Source organism: Phasianus colchicus, chromosome 6 (assembly GCF_987193195.1).
Source record: "Phasianus colchicus chromosome 6, bPhaCol1.hap1.1, whole genome shotgun sequence".
NCBI lineage: Eukaryota > Metazoa > Chordata > Aves > Galliformes > Phasianidae > Phasianus > Phasianus colchicus.
The window spans coordinates 40324992-40338561 of NC_143441.1; the positions used below are offsets into that span (position 1 = coordinate 40324992).

Consider the following 13570-nt stretch of genomic DNA (forward strand, 5'->3'; position numbering starts at 1 on the left):
GTTTTCTCTTCCAGAAAAAATTAAAGTTAGAAGGAGCTGACACTCCTTACCAGGGCATGAGACCTGCCTCCATCTGAAGTGCCTATATTATATTTCATAGTCAATTCAAAACTGTTGTAAGGTTATTAAAATCATTCATGATTTTATCTGTGCCAAATGGATCATTACACTGTCAACAGTTATCTTTATTATGCAAAAATATGCAGAACTTAACATCCTTTGTTGAGCTGGCAAAACAGTATATTCAGTAGTAACTCTATTTTTCATTAAATTTTGCACAAGGTTAAAGCATGCGTGGAATTTGATTGCCAAAGGTTCCATTCAGGAACACCACACAAAACAAGCTGTTTCAATTGTGCAACATCAGATTATTTTAAACACATTAATTCTTTTGACTACTGCTCACTGTACTAATGGTGTTCAATTAATTTATAGTTCCCTTTAATTTTTACTATTACATATTAAAAAAAAACCTATGAACAGCATCTTCAGTGCTCCTAGTGAGCAAGTCCTATGTATGAATACATATTACCTTGTAGAGATATATAGTAATTGTTTAGCTTTATGAACTCACAACTACACCTTTAGTCACTGCAAATAAAACCAGCTGTCAAAAAGAAAAAAAAAACCTCTAAGAAGGCAGAATACAGGGAGGCAAAGATCAGCCTTGAATCCAGGCTCTCACTTTCCACTCTTTTCTAAATGTCTTCCCACAGAATCCGGAGTAAATTCTGCTTTGAGTGTAAGCATCAGTTCTTGGAAAGATCCAACCATCTTGACATAGCTTTTCTGTCTCACTAAGTCTTCATTTGATTTCTAAATTATCTAGGGGGGAAAAAAAGAAGAAAAAAACCACCTTGTTTCCCTTGTGCTTCTCATGCCAAACTGAATCTCTACAATTGTACACACTTTTTGAAAACACTTTTGAGGTGAAGTTTGCAGTTTGGCACTACAGAAAGCAGGCACATTGCATAAGACTTGTGCAGGTTGCTGTGTAAATTATGCTGTCATAAGTGATTAACATTTAAAAGGACTAAACAGAGGAAGCAGATAATACCTCCAAGATCTGTTTTTAATTAAAACATCCTAGTAATTAATATTAAAAGGAAAAGACTGAAAATGAGAGAGCGCATAGCTTCTGAAAAGAATCATTTTTCATTAGAGGTCACTTTTATCCAAAGTGAAATACCATTTTCAGATTACCTAGCTCACAAGAGACTATTCACTTATTAGAACTCCGCCCACGTGAATACAAAAAAAAAATACACATTTAATCAGAAACATTTATGCATTCATTACTTTTTCAAGCGTCCTTGCTTTAAGATAATCTTCCCCTCACTGAAAGCAAACCTTATTTCACAGTCTCTGTGCCTAATTGTTATATCCCAAATGATTTCTCTACTTTCCAAAATAATTACCAAACATTATATCATCTCTGCTAAAACAGTAAAAGGGCATCAACATTCAACCCCATAAGTAGCTAAAATGAATAGCACATACCAGGGAAGTCTAATGCACATAGCCTTTGCACATAAATCAAACAGCCTTACACATTCTGACAGCTCCATCTAGCCACAGCTACACAAAAGTAACTTTATCCCCAGCAGAGCGAATTAATTTACATTCAGCGCATACCAGCTATTACAAAAACTCTTGTGGTCAAAAGTGTCATTTCCAGAATGCCTTTACTATTGTTTAACTGTAAGATTAATGCTTTCACAATTGTATCTGTGCTTCAGGTTACTTGGGTTTCAGAGAAACATAGGATCAGAAAAGTCGTGTCTTTAAAGGTCTCAAAATTAGAGCATCTGGATAATGTCTGGAACAGATGTAGGAATCAGAACTTGGCAGGAATTCATGAGATAGGAACCTCAAACGTTCCTGGGGAGAACACAAAGCAGAATGGAGTACAACATGAAAACCCAAAGCTCAGAGTGACGGAATGGGAGAAAGGAGACACACAAGATGCTGAGGGAACAGATGAGCAAGAATAACAGCAAAACAGCCAGCTGACAGAAACAGAGGAAAGAAGGTGAAGTCTCCTCACTGTGAACCTCCAGCACCCCTAGTGCTAGTTCACAAATCTGCAGTGTACAAACAGGCCTCTGCTTCAGCTGCAGAGCCAGGATGGAGAGTAGCATCACCCACTGCTGATGGGTTAGAAGTCATGTTCAGTCAGATAGGTACAGGTAATTCTTCTGCCACTTTTTGGCTTCCATTCATCAGTAACTGATGTTCATCAACAACTGATGGTTTGAATGATCTGAAGTTCACCTTTTTGTTTATACTGGGACATGGGATGCACTAGTAAAATAATATATGTCTTTCACAGGAAAACAGTGGTGCTAACTACCTCCAGACATGCAGCTCTAAGCACTTGTTATTCATTATATAAAAATATTCACATATAATCATTACATAAATATATTCATTGTATAAACAATTTGAGGAAATGAATTCTTATTTCATTCCACATTCTTACTGTCCAAAATGTAAAATAGGTTGACTTGAGTGGTGTACATATCACACTCATTAAAAGTGACCTGAATTTCAGAAGCACAGAATGGCTGTAACACCTTCAAAATTCAGAAAATGCTCCTCTGTTGAAACAGAAACCCTCATAGGGTACTGAAATACAGTTTGCTCAGATCCAACTTCAGGCACACTTGCTTCAGTGCCCACTGCTGCATTTTGCTAATGGATTACTAGGCAGCATGCCTCACTATCTTATTATGCAATTCCTTATGAGAAGTGACAAATGGCTGAAAAGGAAGCTTTATGGTGTTTTGAGATGTAGCTAATACAATTTACAGATCACTGATAAAGCGTTTTCTCCTTAAGCTGATCTAAATCAAAATTTTAAATGCTGCTCGTTTACTTAGAGCGTTTGAGGTTCAAATCCTACTCTAAGTCTCCTAAAACTCCAAACGATAAATCCTTGAGTTTCAAATATGTAATAGTTCCATTTTCTACATAATTCCAGAATAACTAATGCAGAAGAAAAGGCGATTACACCTCAAAGGTGGATGTGTGCAACTGCCTAAAAATGCAAACAAGAAACGTAAATCTGCCAAGCTGCTTTTCTTCTTCCAGGACATGCACAAGTGGTTAGCCCCAGCTGACAGCACCACACGGCCACAGGTGTTAGGGCTCAGTCCAAAGAGGAATTTTACTAAATTCCCTCTAAAATCACACAGGAAAAACTCCAGCTCTTACCGCACGCCAGAGCAAAAGCTCCTTCAGTCTGGCAGAGGCAAAGTGGCAGCTAACAAAAGGAGAAGAGCCAGTAAGGAATCACCGCGCTGCCTCCCAGGCCAGACTGTCACTGCCAGCCCAGCTGGCACTCCAGTTTCTTTTAAAAGTAACTAAAACTAAAAATCCATGTGCTTAAAATGCCAAAGATTAGTATGTATCTAATATTAAGTATTATCTAATATTAAGGTGACAAGAATGCTAACTGACTGCTTGTGTGCATTCCAGAGGTGAGTAACACTGTGTTTGGGGTGTGCATGTAGGGTGAGTAGCACGGAGGGATTTTCCTGGAGATTTTGGGCCCCAGGCTAGGCTACTGACTTGGTAATGACCTTTCTCCCTGGAAATGTGTACTGATGGCTTTGGAAGGCAACAAAGGGCTGCAGGAGGCAGCAGCACATGGTGGTCATGCCCAGCGGAGGGGCAGAAGGCTGCAGGAGTGAAGGGCCTCAGGAACACCAGGAGGGCAGGAAGGGCCAGGTCGCTGTGCCAGCACTGCCTTTATAGACTCTTCACGCAGGCTGCCAGCAAGGAGAACAGCGATACCTCTCAGAGGTAGCAAGTACAAAGCAGGCCTACCCTTTCATGGTGGGGTTTACTAGTCATTAATTTGTATCTGAAGAGAGCCTGTAGCTCCTCCACCCCCACTCCCCAACTGCCACAGAGAGCTACGTCCATATATCTTGTTTTGTTCCCTCTTCATCTGTTTTGTTGCACTGGAGGAAGCTGAATTTATGAGTTTGTGATGTTTATTTTGGGTCTGCTATCAGCTATATTCCTTCAGTCATAATTTAGCTAACTGCATACTGAAGAAACCCAGGCAGATCCCATCAAGGTTGTGGAATGCGGAGCGTCCTCTGAGAAGACAACTCAGCATGATCACTTCGGTTTTCCAGCATTCCCTCCCACCAAAAAAAAAAAAATCTCATCTCTGCTAAGGTTATTTCTGTGCTAGTTCCGCTTCACGGCTGTCCCCATGAGTCAAGAATCAGCGAAGGGGCTTTCCTCAAGTATGCTGATATCCTCAACTGAGGAATGCCAGGTGAAGCTACTCACAACATACAGAGCACACAGTGGCCTCGGTGTTAGTTCACTGTAGAGCTAAAGGTACCAGGTGTCAGGAGAGCAAGCACTTTAAAGAATCAACTTTTAAGAACTTTGTAAGCTGTTTTGCACCACTCTTCTAAGCAAGAATACAGTGTAGAACCAGTCACAACACACCTAAGGTAACAAGGGCTCAGTGCTTCCCAAAACAGCTCTGGGAAATGTGGTAGGGGCAGGCACATGCCCTACCTCATTGTGCAGTCCTGAAGCCAGGACACATAGTTTGTCCCAGAGGGGTTCAGGAAGAAATTGCCTCTCCATTCTTAATGCACAAAGAGGAAAAGCACAGGGAACGGGGGGTAGGGGGGGGGGGGGAGAAATGCAAAATTCATCTTCTGAGAGCACAGAACAGCTTGGATCAGTCTCCAAGCCAAAAACAACTTTGAGACTATGAGCAAAAGGCAATAAACAGTTCAATACAGGCTGCTCTAAATATTGAGTTGGAAGTTCATTAGGTTCTAATTTACACTTTGCTGATCCTTATAAATTCCACTTAAAACCAAAGTACTTTTCCTTCCAGCAACCATTTCATAGGAGAAAGCCCTGTATTTGAGCTTTCATGTTCAGATGCAATCCCAAGACTATTGAAGAACACTTCCTCATATACAAAGCAAAATTCTCTGAAATAAAACTACATTGAAAGAGCCAAAATTATTATTTAACAGTGCACTTGCTTTTTCACTGTGTTCATTGATTCTAGAAATCCAGTAATACTGCACACACAAATTTATCCCCAAACTAGTAGAATTTATTTTAAAAATCTATTAACTTAACCAGACTTGCCAAACTGTTGTATGTTTGTTTGTTTTTTTTTTTTTAAATAACATCTTGAAATAAACACATCAGAAATAAAACGTTATTTTTCAATTCAAAAAGCTAGAAAAAAAAAAATCATTCAACTAAAGCACAGAGCCAAAATGTAGCACAGAGCCTGTCAGCCAACCCTTCACTCTGAGATGGTACATGCATTGGTTGGCCACGAACACTGCCTTGGGCTCCTTACCAGGCAGGAACCTCCTTACTGCCCAGGGGAAAAGCAGAAGATGCCTGTTTCCACTATGCCACCATTCATTTGCCAATTCCATAAGCACGTGCTCCCTTCAAAACCAAAGAAAGCTGATGGCCAGCATCAACAAAAACCAGGGGCACCTCAGGAGGAGAAATGGAGAAGTGTTACCTATACAAGTTGTGTCTATATTCAAGGTATACTGCTGCACTGAGAAACAGTCATCACTCCTGCTAGAATCCAGTTATTAATGCCTCCCAAACCTAAAGTAGTACGATTTCACATTTTCTGGATTGTTTTTCTGATACCCCAAAGTCTGGGATTTTGCAAAAATGTTAGCAAAACTGCTACACAGCAGAGAGCATCAAGTACTAAAATGTTTGATACCTACTCAGCAACCAGACATACTTTCTACAACCAGAGCCTTCTACACTCTCAGCTCTTCCCCTTTAGATCCTGTCATGCAGCAGACTGAACTTTGCAAATGACCTTAAGAGTCAACCATAAAATAATTGACCAAACTTCACCTTTCAGGAAGATTTTTTTCCTGGAGAAGCACTGCTTAACATCAGACATCCAACTGAGACACTCTCTGAGAAGCTGGCCTCCTGCTACTTTCCAGAGAGGTGGGAGCTGAGTTCATCGTGCTCAGCGCTCTCTGCAGGGCAGAACTCACTTCCACTAGTTCTACAGGCATGACCATATCAGCTTTACTTTAGCACAAATCGGATGCCTAAAATTAGGCAGCAGAAATACCCATCTGTGTTACTCAGCTGCAGAGGTATTTGAGAAATAGAAAAGAGCAGATAAAAATAGAGCTCTGTAATATTCCACTAGAAAAACTAAGCTGTGCTTCCAATTATTAAAGTATTGGATGCTAACAAATATGAGACCTACCATCAAATATCATTTACATCATATAAGAAACATTAAATCCGTGGAACATCTTTTCAAAGACAAAATATTACTTCAATTATAGTAATATTACATGCTGTGCATCATTTTAACCACAGGGCCTAAATCAAGGAGTAATTGACTGAAAGACTGATATGACTTTTAATACAATATCCACCAGTCTCTTTCCAGACTGGGACTAAAGTTTAAGAGCTAGTCTGAAAGCAAGAAACAATGATTATATATGAAGTGCTCACAAAATCGTGCATTCTGTGATCCAATTTTTATTTTGAAGCAGTAGTCCAAATTGCATCAAAATGGCACAATAGGTCATTTTCATGTCTTTGGCTCAGCAACCTAATGAGAGTTGACTGTATTGAAGGAATAAATGAACAGGCCTACAGAATAAAATTCGGACACTCAGATGTTCTTTACTCTTGAATACATGCAAAGATCACTGATTGTCTTGACAACTGTCCAGCTGCATTAGCCACACAGACAATCAGCCAAGTGTTTATTGGTGTCATAAGGAAGACTGTGTGGAAAGGAAAAATAGAGTCACTTTAATTAAAACGCTGAAAGCCAGATAGCAAGAATTCCTGTTAAAAGTACTCATAATCACTATAACCATGCACATGACATATGTGCCACAGCCACAGACCACCACAGAGGTATTCAGCCTCAGGAAAGACTCAGTCTGCACGCAAGAAGAAATCAATAAGGGTCTGCCTGTCCCAGTTTCCCTGGAATTGTTTCCTAAGCAGAGAATAAATTGACAGTTTACCTGCAGAGCTCTTTGCTGAATTGCCTGTCCTTGGGCTCTGCCCAGTGCCTGCCATTTTCATCTGGTACTGCCACTCTCCAGTATTATGAGGAACACAGCCCAGGTTCCATTTGCAGGTCATTTCAGACACAACCTAGTAATGCAGCCATGTATAACTCCACCTCCCTCAGTGAATAACTACAGTTAGTATCCCCTTTACGCTCTGACAATCAACCAGAAGTTATTTTAACTAGGGCAGAGCTCTCAACACAACTCTTTCAGAGACGTTAGGGACTACAATTTAGATTTAGCATCCCAGGTCTTCCCATTCCCTGTTAATGATCCATCTACATTGTGTTTTTGAGATAGGAAACTTCTCAAACATTTTGATATCCCACACGTGGGCTATTTTCCATTAAAGACTAGCAGCCAAACGTACACTACTTAAGTGACTGAGGAAGATGTGGGTAAATAGCAGTGGCACAGGTCAAAGTAATACATGGCTAGCAATTCCCCATGCCTTTGCCTGGTGGCATGAGTTCAGAAATGTATTCGAACATTTTGCAACAGGGCAGCAAGAAAACAAGAGAGCAATTGGAATGAGCAAGCACATCCTTCATTACACGCATGCCACCAGGCAGTGAGATGAGGAACAATGGGGCTGCCTGGTGCTGCAATCAAGATAGAGCACTCTACAGCTCCGCTCGAGTCCCCATGCACCCCCCACATACCTAGCAGGTTCTGTCAAAGGCCCCAGAAGAATTACTCCTCACACCTGAGCACTCCGCAGTATACAATGCAGCTTTGGGTACCAAAGCAGCTACCACACCATGCCAGGACTGAATCAGCCAGTTCTTCTGCACCACATGTCCCAAGAACTGCGTGGCACTTCAAAGCTGTTGTTTCCTTCAGATTTCTCATTAAGAGTTTAAATCTTCTGTAATATGGATGGAAAAAGTATCAAACCTCTAAAGTATGGGAAATACTAAATCATCTCAAGTGATAGCAGCTCAAAGCAAGCGGATGGTTAGGTTCATGAAGAGAAGTGGTTGTGTGCTTGCTTGGTTTTTAATATTCACAATGAATAAACAGTGCACAGCTAACCTACATCTTGCATGATGCCACTGCAAATAAATGTACTGCTTTTATTTTCCCTAAAATCACCTTAACTAGCTCTCGTTCTTTCTATACTTTTTCAGACCATTAATGTATTCTCTTCCCACTGGACACAAAATCAACACATTACCTGGCCATCTCACAGGGCTTCTGACAGCCCAAGAAAACACAGTTATTACTGTCAGAACTCAAATGAAATATTCTGATCTTGGTAAGAAGTTATTAGCTTGACATTCAAAAACAAGCATGAAATGGAAAATGGAAGAAAGAATATTTCCTTTACTTTCCTGGGGTTTATTTGGGAGGTTGGAAATGGGTTTGCTCATTAAATTGGGGGTTTTCTTTTTTTTTTTTTTTTTTTTTTTTCATTTTCCAACATCCTAACCATTTTAAATCATAACACTTATAAATAAAAGAGCAATTATTCTACCCTCAGAAAAGTTTTAAAATGTTACCTTAATTGTTTTTTATCTTAAATTATACATATGAAATCAACCAATTAATGTCTTTTCACTGCATAACAAATTCTCAGCAAGTAAAATCTGTGATATGACAGATTTTCTCTTTAATAAAGATAAAGCTAAAAATGCTAACAAAATCACCCACTTCCCTTTTTCCCACTGCATTAAAAGAAAAAGCACATAGTACATAGTTATATGTACATCTAAAATTTGCACACAATCTACTGCACATAGTAGTTGGAAGACAGAAGATCATAATGCAAGAGTAAAGAACGGGGAAAGTGAAATACATCTCCAAGTGGTGTTAAAAGGAGAAACAGAAGATCAGTGAGATCTCAGCTCTCCAAGCACACCACTGGGGGAAGAGCGGCACTGTCAGTCGTGTTTCTTACGACTTAGTGGCACAGAGCATCCCATATGGTACGAGGCCAACCTCACTGTGACTGGCTTCCAGTAAACGGTGCCAGGCAGCCCCATCACTCCTGTTGCAGCGAGCAGCCGTCAAAATTACAGTTGTCTCCAAAGAGCATCTCTGAGCATCGTTTCTTTCAAAAGTCATCCACAGGGACCAGTGCTGTTTGATGATGAAATCTCATCCTCAGATAGCATGCACATAAAAATGGCACTAAAACAAATTAACTATGCCATAACATTCAGCAGCAGGCTTTCTGACATTTGAGCAGAGAATTCCACTGATACCTTTCATGTGTATTAAAGATACAATGAGTTCTACGTGAAAAATCAATTCTCAAATATTTCTGTAAAACCAAGCATTAAAAAAAAAAATACAGGTATGCTGGATCCGTCCATTCCTGTATTTGCCTCAATAGCAGTCCCCAAAAGCAGATGCCAAATAACAGGACAAAAGTACTTCTTCAGTTACCCAGCGGTTTGAAGTTCAGAGACATCCTAATCCATGCATTCTGTATTTGTGTTTAGAGTATCTAAGCCAAAACTAAATTTAAGTTTGTAAAATAAAAATATGTTATATGAATAGTTTGAAATAGAATGAAATCCAGACTTTAGGATTTACTGCTATTTGTGCCACTATATTCAGATCTCATCAGATGTATTCTTTTCACGCACACTGCATTTCAAACCCAAACTTCCCAATTACAAACAAAGTGTTTTTCTGTGGTGTGTTTTTTTTCCCCCCTCACAACAGTTTATATCAGGCTGATCCATACAAACAACAAAATATGTTCCAAATTAGCCTGGAAAATCAGCAGGTGAGTTAAGCTTGGAAATTACACTTTTCTATTTAAAGGCACTATTTAGTTCTAAAGAGTTAATTCTCTTGAGTTTCAAATCTAAATTCTATTTATACAAACAAGGTACCTTTATAAACTGCATTATAAATCCTTCTGGGTTACAGAAACTCCGAAAGAATCCTGAATAACTATTTCTAATAAAATAACCATCATTATCTGTTGCAATTTTCCCAAAACGCGGACAAATTGCAGAGGTTTCTTTCAGAAGCGTGGTTACTTCCAGAACTCAGGTTACTTGCAACACATTTCAGTTCGCTCTGTTTCCAGCAACAGCCTGTTTGCCTTTCTAAAGAGTCTCAGTGCACAATGGAAACACTGTCAAAACCAATAAAGAGGTGCTCTGAGCTTTGATGGGCATCTCAGCACTTCAAGGCACATTCAGAAGAAGGGAGACATCCTCCTGTGAGAACACAAGTTTTGCAGTCACGCAATGGTAGGACCATCAAGTATTTTCTCCTGATCTGCAAAGTGATTTATAGTTTTTCAGTCCTTAACTGTTTAGAGTAACAATAAAACAGCAGGAGCATAACACTGTTGTGTTCTGTTTTCTAAGAGATCCTGTTTTTCATTACACTAAATCATATTATATTGTATTTATACTCCATTCTGGAAGAAAAATAAGATTTTAAAACCTTTTAAATATATCAAAGTACTCTGCAAATACGGTTTATGCGTCCTCTTTCTAGAAGTGATTAGAAGTCTTTCTATGAAACACAGAAGTTCGGCTATTGTAATTACATTGTGGCTTTCAAGCCACCTTCCTCATATACATTAATGACAATTTCTTGTTTCATAGGCCCACTCTGCCGCAAAAAGGAGGCAGGATTTATATAATAAATAGAATTGAACAAGAATCCAGAATCCCAAATTTATGGCCTTGTGGTGACTTCAACTGAAAAACATAAAAGAAATGTGCTCTAAAAATAACTAAACCTGTTGGGAAAAATGTTTGTTTTCCCAATCCTACAGCACAGTAATGAAAAATTTTAATTCTCAATCAATACTGAAGTAAATATTTCCAAAGCACTGATTTTGCAAAACTCTTGAACACCTTTTAAATGTAGCAGTTCTCATAAACATTCATCGCACCTACTGGAAACGAGAATCTGAATTGGCTTTTCTGAACAGTTTCTCACAGAATGATTGAAAGATAACTATTTCTCCCATTAAGTTTTGGGGTTTTTTTTCTCCTTTTCATAAAATTAACAATTTCCACAGAACCCTATTTGTCACAGTTAAGTTTCTATTACTGTACCTACAATTTATATTTATGCTTTGTTCTTTTTTATACATTTTCCAATATTCCATTACTAAATAGAAAAAAAGTACACATATGAAGTCTATGTACAACAGGCATTTCCAAGGCCTTTGTCAGAGGCCATGACCTCTGTGAATGCTATCTTTGATGAGAATCTTTTGGGTTTATTAGAAATCATTTCGTGAAACGTAAGCATACTATCTAAACAGCATCTTAAAACCTACTCAAAACTGAATTCTCCAAGTTACCTAAGCAATTCAGCCATTGATATGATTAATTTTGATGTAAATCTCTCTCAGGGACTTTAATGAGCCAAGTCAGGAAAATCCAAATTAAATTAAAGAGATGTAAACTGGATCTCAGGAGCTCATAAGTAATGATGTTAACAATATTTCTCAATACTATCTAGAAATTATACATTTGTAATCATTTTAAAATGCAATTAGTTCCACAAGAAATATAGAAATTACTCGAGGATTCCTAGAAATATTTTTAAATATCCAGCTTAGGGGATTTGACATAAAACAGTGATTTTGTTTCTCCATTAGGAACCCACTTTTCCCACTATTCAGAAATCAGCACACAACTCCGAGCTGGGGGCCCGAAGTTCTAAGGAAGAAAACAAGGAGATTTATTTCCAGACCTCCTCACATACCCAGGTGAAGTCAGATGATGGTAAACCTGCCTCCTCACTGCACGTTTCTCAAAGCAGCACAGAAAACTAGTCTAAGAATCCAGAGAAACAACATCCAGATCAAAAAAGTGGCAATTGCAAAAAAAAAAAAAAAGAAAACACTAATGCAAATTGCACAGGACAACTGATTCAAAGGTAAAGCTGAGTGCAAAGACAGTAAAATCTCTCTTTAAGATTTCCTGCAACTCATGTCGTCTTCCCCAAACCTTAGAAAGGAAATGCAAAAAAAGCAGGAAGAATAAGGCATTATCAGTCTAGACAATAATCAAGATGATTTCACATATATCAGTGAATAAACACGCTTGTTTCAAACCTATCTTACATATAAGAGCGCTCACTGCATCCAAAAGCAGGTCTCCATGTAACCAAGAACAAGCTCTATAAAGCTCTACCAAGGTCAGAAGACAGGCCAAACATAGAAACAACGTTTCAACGTTTGATAATTCTATATTGACAAGGCATCATGATAAGAGGCACTTTTATTCTGAAACCTAATAAAACACCCTCTGTTGTTTCTCCCCCCCAAGATAACATTATACCTAATAGTTGATGTCATTAACATCAGGGGATGGATGAGAGCAGTTGTCATGGGGACAGAAGTCCCCATACATCTTTAGAAGGGAGGACATATAGTTCTAAAACATATCAGCTACTAACAAATACAGTAACAAGAACATATTCCACATAAGAACTACCATGATATTGGTGAAGTATCATGAGGTTTCCATGTACACAAATAATGAGCAATCTCAAAGGAAAAGATAAATTTTTCCACATAGGTGTAAAAGTGTAAATATGGTACTAGCAACTTGCACTTATAAAAAACTAATCATTACCACCCTTGAAAATAAAAATTTTAAATTCTTGATTTTAAAAAATTTTGAAGTCTTGATTTACATACCTTAATTTTCTATGATAATAAAAATAAAATACAGACAAAAATGAATGTCTTCAGCCAGAGAGCACAATAGAGTCTGCTTATCCTCTTAGGAAATACCCTAACTTGTACGCAGGGTTAAACAGAATGCAAAACAAGACTGTGAAAGTCTACATATTAAGTAGCTTTGAAAATTTTAACTGTAAAGGACCCTTGAATTCTTCAAAAAGTGAAGGTTCCATAGTAAAATAAACCTATTAATTATGCTGGAATTGCAGGGTAGTCTCCTTGACAAAACAGTTCCACAGAAAGCGAGCACAGCAAACAGTAATCTGTATCTAATTCAGGAAGAAATCACGGCAGGAATGAACTGGAAAGTCTGAAAAAACGTCTTACATGATCAAGATCTACAGTACAAGATTTACCTTACAGGTAGAGCAACAACAAATTGATATCTTAATGACACTATTTCTGCCCCAGAATCTCTTTTATCCCATGATTCCCTTTAGTTCCCTTTCTTTATAAAAGAAAAAAGAAAACGTGTTCTCTTTCTTTCTTCTTCTCTACCTGTGCAAGACACATGAATGGGGCAAACAACAAACATTAAGGCTTCGTTACTCTGCTTACTATTACTCGTCCTCTAGATACTGTAAAACCCTCTTAAACTATAATGACTCGCAACATTCCCTTAGTATTTTTCTTCCACCTTGAGATCAATTTTCCTGATCTTATAGCACCCAGCTTTTTTTCAGTTTTCCATGACACTGAAGAAATATGCATTGCATACATCCTTATGGTAGAAGTTAAAGTACTTTCATCACAGACACCAGCCGGTATCCATATTATTATATCCATATCAATTCCATATTATAGG

At 38.3% G+C, this 13570-nt stretch overlaps 1 protein-coding gene across 16 annotated transcripts in view; it reads right to left on the reverse strand.

The window, feature by feature from the left end:
* The window catches only part of PARD3 (par-3 family cell polarity regulator), a 429965-nt gene that overhangs the window by 303542 nt on the left and 112853 nt on the right, over nt 1–13570 (reverse strand). Inside the window, exon 1 of one of the 16 annotated variants that reach the window (XM_090143089.1) lies at nt 7795–8477. The exons of the other annotated variants lie outside the window; for them this stretch is intronic. The gene's annotated coding sequence lies outside the window, so the exon portion shown is untranslated. Of the gene's footprint in view, nt 1–7794; nt 8478–13570 lie in introns of those variants that run through there. 16 annotated transcript variants of the gene reach the window in all.